The sequence below is a fragment of the Mycteria americana genome, chromosome 9 (genome assembly GCF_035582795.1).
Source record: "Mycteria americana isolate JAX WOST 10 ecotype Jacksonville Zoo and Gardens chromosome 9, USCA_MyAme_1.0, whole genome shotgun sequence".
Lineage (NCBI taxonomy): Eukaryota > Metazoa > Chordata > Aves > Ciconiiformes > Ciconiidae > Mycteria > Mycteria americana.
Window position 1 is genome coordinate 41,398,388 of NC_134373.1, and position 7,292 is coordinate 41,405,679.

Sequence of the window (7,292 nt, forward strand, 5' to 3'; positions counted from 1 at the left end):
TTAAAACTTGCAGCCTTATTCCTCTGGAATGTCCCTTCAGATGAATGGAATAGCCAACCATGCTGGATAAGCACATTAACTGGATGCTTTTACTAAAACGATCAGAAGTAAAATAACTCTGTTGACATTTAAATCGCCATAATCTGTCTGCAAAGCTAACACTGCATTGAGATGAACAGGAACGTTTATTACTTTGGTTTGTATCCACATACAGTATGATTGCACAATATCCACTTATATTCAAGACCTTTGCAGTCAGAGGGCAGTTAAATTAAAAAGTTGAAGGAGATGTCTGTTGCATGTAATATGGTCATATGGTCAAGATAAACATGAGTATGATTCCACATATTCTTTAACAATTAATGAAGAATATGGCATCCACAATAAACAGAACTGCAGTGGCTGTCTGATCAGAAAATAAACAATCTCAAACATTTTTTAAAAATTGTCAAGTGTTGATTTTTATGAAAACCATTGAAGATTGCAGTGATGAATTGTCAACAAAAAGATTTCACTCATTTTCCCAAATATTAAATGCCTGTCTTTAAATTACTGGTGCTTAACAGCTGCAATAACTATAATTGGGTCACTATGGCTTTAATCCCTGCTTTCACACTTGCATCTTGAATCTAAACAGCTGAAAATAAAATAAAAAATGCAGTAGCAAAACACACCTTAAATTTCTGAAGCAGTCGCACTATTCTAACACTCCAGAGGTAATTATTATCCTTAATAACACCAGATATGATTGAGGCTTTTAACAAAAGGAATGCTGCCTTGAAACCGTCTGCTACTACTCAGAATTTGACTGCTATGAAAAATTGTCAGCCAAGGAATAAATGTGCATTATTAATGATAGGTACGTGATGGGATGTGCAAACTCTCTGCCCAGAAAGGGCTGGGAAAGGTTAAATTCCTTTACTGTTAGAAGGAGAAAGTTGCACAATATGCCTTAGCCAAGGCTAAAAGGAAGACCTTCTAACCATGATATCAAAAACAACAGGTTTGAAAGAAAAGGGTCTAGATCAGGATGTATTTGCGGGTAGGAACGGATTTCCTAAATATTGAGCACCATTGTTTCTAAACAGTTATTGTTTTAGTAATGGTTCTTTCCATATACATTGTTGTTGGACGCTGCAATCAATGATCAAAGTATTTCTTAATATAAAGTTTTGTTACTGAAATTAGTCAAATCAGGTACAATTTACCAGGTAATCACATTTTTCATGCGCTATCAATTCTAACATTTTCTGTTGAATAACTCATGAAACTATGTGCATATTTATTTCAGCACTGTGTGAAGAGGACTGCTGGTATTTGGTTTGAAGAAATCAGGGATGTTAATACATGCGCGAAATAACAGAGCATAGTTCTTTGTAAGCTTTCCCCAAAGGATTTTGCATAATTCAGAACCAGACTGCTCTTCTGTTTTTAAGATATGGAGCAAACCAAAATCACATGTTGCCTCCTGAACCACCTCCTGCAGCTCAGATTCAAAATAGCCTTTCAACAATTACTCCAAATTATGTCACCTACAGACAGTAGTTCATGCAAGCACAGGACACCTGTAAGCATGTGATTAATACAGCGACATCACTCTCAAAAGTAGGCACATTGACGTATGCAGGTAACAGTCAAAAAGAAAATACACCTGCAGCTGAGACATGCTGTGTAGATTACTTTGTATTTTGAACTTCTAATGCAAAGACTAAAGCAGTCATTATGATCCTGCTATTGACTTTACCATGTATTCTTTTAAACTGTTTAAAAAGGTAGAGGTGAAAGTTTGAACAGATCTTTGAGAAACATTAGTTTGACTGGGATACTTTCACTTGAATTTTTAAAGACACATTTTTTAGGAGAAAAATATTAGCAAATAATAAAGGCTCTGAACATTAACCCTGCAAAAAATTCTGATGAAAATTATGCCCATTAGGATAAGCCTGTGCCAAGACCAACACTGGAGAGTGCTCTCAGGGGAGCAATCAGTTGCAAGGGCTGGAACTGTACAAGCTGCCCTTTCATTGCGATGGTGTTCAGATGTGTAGAACATACATGAAAAACACAGATGGATTTATGGAGGTTGAAGGAATATTATGCTATGCTATTATTTATTATGTTACAATGCTTTCCCCTTTCTTGTAATACTCCTGACCAGTGCTGTTCACTGGAATGAAAGATGAAGCCATGGCTTCTAACCATTCTTGCTTTCCTTATATTTACATATTTAAAATAATTATTTCTAAATACTACAATAGGTACTATGAAAAATACCTTTATATTTCTCTCTGTTACCTAACCTCTGTTACCAAAACCTATGAGAGCCTTTTCTTAAATTATAAAGGAAGTCTAGGACAACTGGGAAGAGAATAGGTATGTTCTGAATCTGTCAAGCACCAACGGCATCCAGAATTTGTCCCAAATTGACCTTTTCTATCTTAAAAAGCAGTAAGAAGAAAGGAAAGCTGTTTGACCCACAAGATAGCTGGATCAATATCAGAAAGCATGCTTCATGAGAAAAAGCAATGATAAGAATGTGACGACAGAAGAAAATTCAAGAACGTGGGCCAGAACATGCAGAAATACATGCAAAGTTGTACATGAAGTGAATGAGGAGGACCACGAGCCTAAACAGAGCACTGATGAAGGGAAGAAGTCCTCTGGCAAGCAGTGATCATCACACTGTTAAGGAAAGACAACACTGACAGAGCTCCACTGTTTGAATTCATATTCTGCCTCTGTCTACCCATTCACAGGTGGGCAATACCTATTGTATATACACCATGTATATACCAAGTATAACAGTACAGGTCACAATGGCTGGCCTTGTTCACCAAGGGAATAGGGTAAAATTCCATTAAACAAAAATTAAATTTTTATATTGAAATCAACAAAACCCAGTAATTGTTGTGCCTGACAGTGTGAGCTAACAGTCAGTATGAATTCTTAGTAATTGTCCTATTCTCACTCTTTCGATGCTCTTAGGCTCCACTACAAATTGTGTGATTATAAAAAATGGCTTCAGAAGTTTTCAGTTGAGGGCTTTTTTACAACAGGAAAACGCCAGCAATCACCATGCTTTTACACAAAGAATTCAGCTGAAGTCAAGATAGATTTCAACTTTGACACAAAAAGCAGAGAAACAGATTAGCTGGCAGCTTTTTAAGCAGTTGGCAGGGAATAACTATAAATTCACTTCTCCCACTGGCTTAAAAAGAAATTTACTATACTTATTACTGGAAAGAGACTCATACAGGAGATTGTTGCAATCAGAACATTATATGGTACAGCAGCATTTGAGTTCAGAGTTTCAGAAATATTTGTACAGAGATTTCGAAGTCATGGGAACACCACCTTATTTTCTAATTATTCCTCTGATACTTAGGATTGAGTTGTTTCAAAAGATATAAACTTAGTTCCCCACATTTACTCATTTTCTTCAGAAGTCTCACCTTCCTCTTTCTTACTAAAATTTTTTTCACCAAAGACAAAACATTGTCTGGTACACAGACACAGAAGTGTGATTTTCAGTTTCTCACTGCAAGACATGACGGCAAATTGTTTAATTTTAACTTCACAGATTGTAAGGTGCGTGAATACAACATCTATACCTCCAATGAAATAAACATGAACAGAAAGACACACTGAACTAATCTGCCTTATACTGCCAAGGTCACGGAGGGCACACCAGGTCAATGCATTAAGTCTTGAGTGCTAGTAATAGCTGCTCTTCCTTTAAGATGTCACTTTGCATTTGTTTAGAGAAATCAAGAAAGGAATTAAATACACTGTAATATAGGTGACTGGCAGAGTATGCAATTTTTAATCAGTGAATTGGTTTACTGAAGCAAACTTTCTGTTAAATTGGCTTTCAACATTAGAGCAATATACAATAAATGTACTTTTACCACAGAATGATTCTATTCATAAAGAACTTACCTTATGTAGGACCGTCTTTTTTTTTTTCCTGAATTCAGATGTGTAGGTGATCCATATTCTGGGCTTCATCTCAGATACAAAGTTATGAGAAAACACGACAACTGCAGTTAAACAGTGAAGGTAAGAGACAGGCTAAGACACACTGTCACACTAAAATGTCCAGACAAGGCAGCCCAACCCCTTCTGTAATTTTCAAAAGTAGACAATGGGAGTGCTTATGCCTCTTTTTTCTATGAACATTCAATATGATTTGGACATCTAAATCTCTCTTGGGCTCCTTTAAATCACAAAATTATCAGAAGGCCTCAAACTATATCTTAATAAGGTAAAGTTTTTTTGGTTTTGTTCTTTTTTTTTAATCATCATTGTTGTGCAATGTGGCAAAATGTCAGAATTCCCAGCATTTCTTTCAAAGTATTTTCTTCATGGGAATGTACATAAGAGGTGAAAGAATGGAAAGAACTGTAGTATCTCTGGTCATTGTATAATCTAAAGGCCTCAGTAGTGGACATTTTGACTATAACCAGATGGCTGCAGGCTGCCAAACTATTCACATCTTCAGCATGAATAATATTTTAGTAACTCTTGTTTTTCTCAGCAGCAGTACACAGATTAGTCTGTGCCCCCTACTTTTCTCAAGCGTCTAAAACAAGGCTGCACAGTGGCTTCCAACATTTTATAAGTAACCCTTACAGTCATTACCTACTGCCCTTCATACCTCATCCCCACTTCCAGACCACTGCCTCTTCACTATTTCAAGCCTTTTGCCCACTTGACTACAAACCTCAGCAAGGACACAATTTTACTAGTAGAAAAGTAGTTAACTAAGTCATCATTTTAGTCTACTTGTATGGAAACATAGCACAGCAATGTAAGGCCTCAAAAAAGAGCTGTACAGCCCTAAAACCAGAGAATCTTTTTTATTAACTCAGACCACAGCACGGGCATTTTATGACAGTTATAACAGCCTATTAAATAATACTGTAAGATACGAAAAGTTTGTGGTGTCCAACATGCGCAGGCAGACCTACAAAGAAGTCAATGCTCTAATGTCCTTATGCCCTGTCCCTTCTGGTGTGCACTGCAGCCCTGGGTTACGCACTATCAACAGTTCTGCAGTGTTTCACAACTACCCGACTCTCTGCCTGAGAGCTGCTGCCTAACCAGAGCCATAACTCCTCCACTATCTGCTCTTCCCTCCCACGCTCCAAGCCATGCAGAAACATCAACTGCTGTTCCTGTCCAACAAACACGCAGCACTCGCCTTTGGTTTTGGGCATGATTAGTTGGTTCTGCACTGCAGGTGATCGCTGCTGCCTTCTTGTTATGCCTGCACTCCAGGCCTCTCCATTGCACCCAAATTCCTGCTTCCCACACCCCCACTGCCCCGTGCACCCCTCCATCCAGCCCCACACCTCTCCACCACCTCTTCTATAAGCCCTATGGCTCCTTGAGAACCTTTGGGTCCGCGTCCTCATCTCTCTCTGGCTCTCCTGCTCTGAGATCCCTCTCCTGCTTCCCCACTCTCCATTTCCCGTATTTTTCAAACTCTTTCCATGTTTCCAGAATCTACACCGGCCAGAACTTGCCTGCGAGTTTGGTCACTTTTGGAGTGAAATTATATTCTTAAACCTAACTGTTTGCGAGGTCACATCACTTCAGTTCATAATATCCTGGCTAGTAGAACTATTCACTGTAGAAGACAAATTCTGTATTTGTCTTAATTATCAAATACTACATCCATGTTGTAGAAGCCAGCACAAGTCACAGCCTTCAGTGGAGGGCTGTAAATCATCCCGCTTCAACAACTAGTTGAGAGGCACTGAATTATTTTTCTGATTGCCTGCATGTCTCCCACAGAAAATACTGGGGAGAAAAGGTGATTAGCATTCCAGTTAATAGAGCCCAAAGCTATTAATAATAAATCCATTAGAACTTTTAATTAAAACCTCGAAACTAGTCAGACAAAATCCACCCCATATAATAAAATAAATCTATAATATCAGTAATAATTAGCAATGTATCCTGTAGGATTAAAAATAATTGAAATAATTACATTTTGAAGTATTTTTAAATAGGTAATAGACTGCTTCAAAGAAGCTAATAAAATTATATTCAGAACCTGTAGGCTACTGTCCTGGCAGGATATACTTTGAGTATAGCCTAACATAATGCATTTACAAGTAATTAAGAAGTATCAGGCACTGGATAATTATTTTAAATGGTCTTGCCTTCCTTCTTGAAGATAACAAAGATTTGGGGCCCCTTTTAGCAAAATCTTGTAACAGTCAAACTTAGTGTGTTACCCACTGTTCACAACATCCAACAAGCAAACAGGTATCAATGTATTCCAAGACAGCTAACAACCATGATTATGGGGGTATACAACAGCGTACGCAAGTATGAAGCCCAAAATTCTTATGTAGGCACCAAAATAAATAGCCAGTTGTCAGGGGTGATGGGAACCGGCTTTACTGGCAATGAGCAAAATTGCTAATAATCTGGAGGTTTTTTTCTGGGGCAGCTTACATGAAAAAGGGCAGTGAGTAAAGAAGAGCAAAGCAGTTGAGAAGCCAGCGCAGACCAAACAGGAAAAACTATGTGTGACACTATAAAGCTAAGGGAAACTTAGAGTGGACATAAGTAGAGCGAAAAAACCAACCAAAAAAATGCTATTCGAATTGCATTATATAAAGACTCAATGGACTTGGTCAAAATCTGACCAAAGAAGGCATCCTCCAAAGGAAAACTACTCTGCAGTATAAATTCATTAGTTGATTGGGCGTTTAAGTGATCTTACTTGTCAGAGGTTTTCTGCTTATAGGCACTACAGAATTTTTGCAGAGAATATGCAAAAGCACGAAGAACATGGGAGAAAGGGAAAGAGAATTATACAATTTCCAAGAGGCCTGACAAGTTTAGGCATACAGCTTAAGATTTAAAAAAGCAGTTCTGCTATACATAATTGGCTCTTACCCAACAATTTAGCTAAGTAAGATTTATGTAAACTCCTGTTTCTCAAGACAGATATCTAAACTGTACTCCACCCATACTGAATCTGCCAAACTTTTTTGTTCATAAACAACCCCATTTAGAGATGTATGTTGCTTAGGGAAAGCGAAAAGGAAAGCTCCATGCTAAATATCTCCCAATAGGAAACATCTTCCTGGAAAATTCATCAGATGCAGAGGAGTTTAAGTAGCTTACCAAAATTAAAAATGTGTATGAAGAACAGACCAGCATTACATGGACAAACTGAGTTCCCATACTATAGGCCTAGATGAAATTATCACACTTACAAAACAACCTCTTTGTGTAGCACGAAACCTCAAAACCCAGAAGAAATGCATTTC

General features: G+C 37.8%; 1 long non-coding RNA gene across 1 annotated transcript in view; it reads right to left on the reverse strand.

The window, feature by feature from the left end:
- LOC142414722 (uncharacterized) overlaps positions 1-4,331 on the reverse strand; it is a 360,090-nt gene extending 355,759 nt beyond the window's left edge. Inside the window, exon 1 of the long non-coding RNA XR_012777173.1 lies at positions 3,940-4,331. This is a non-coding gene — a long non-coding RNA (uncharacterized LOC142414722). The remainder of the gene's footprint in view (positions 1-3,939) is intronic.
- Positions 4,332-7,292: the final 2,961 nt, after the last annotated feature.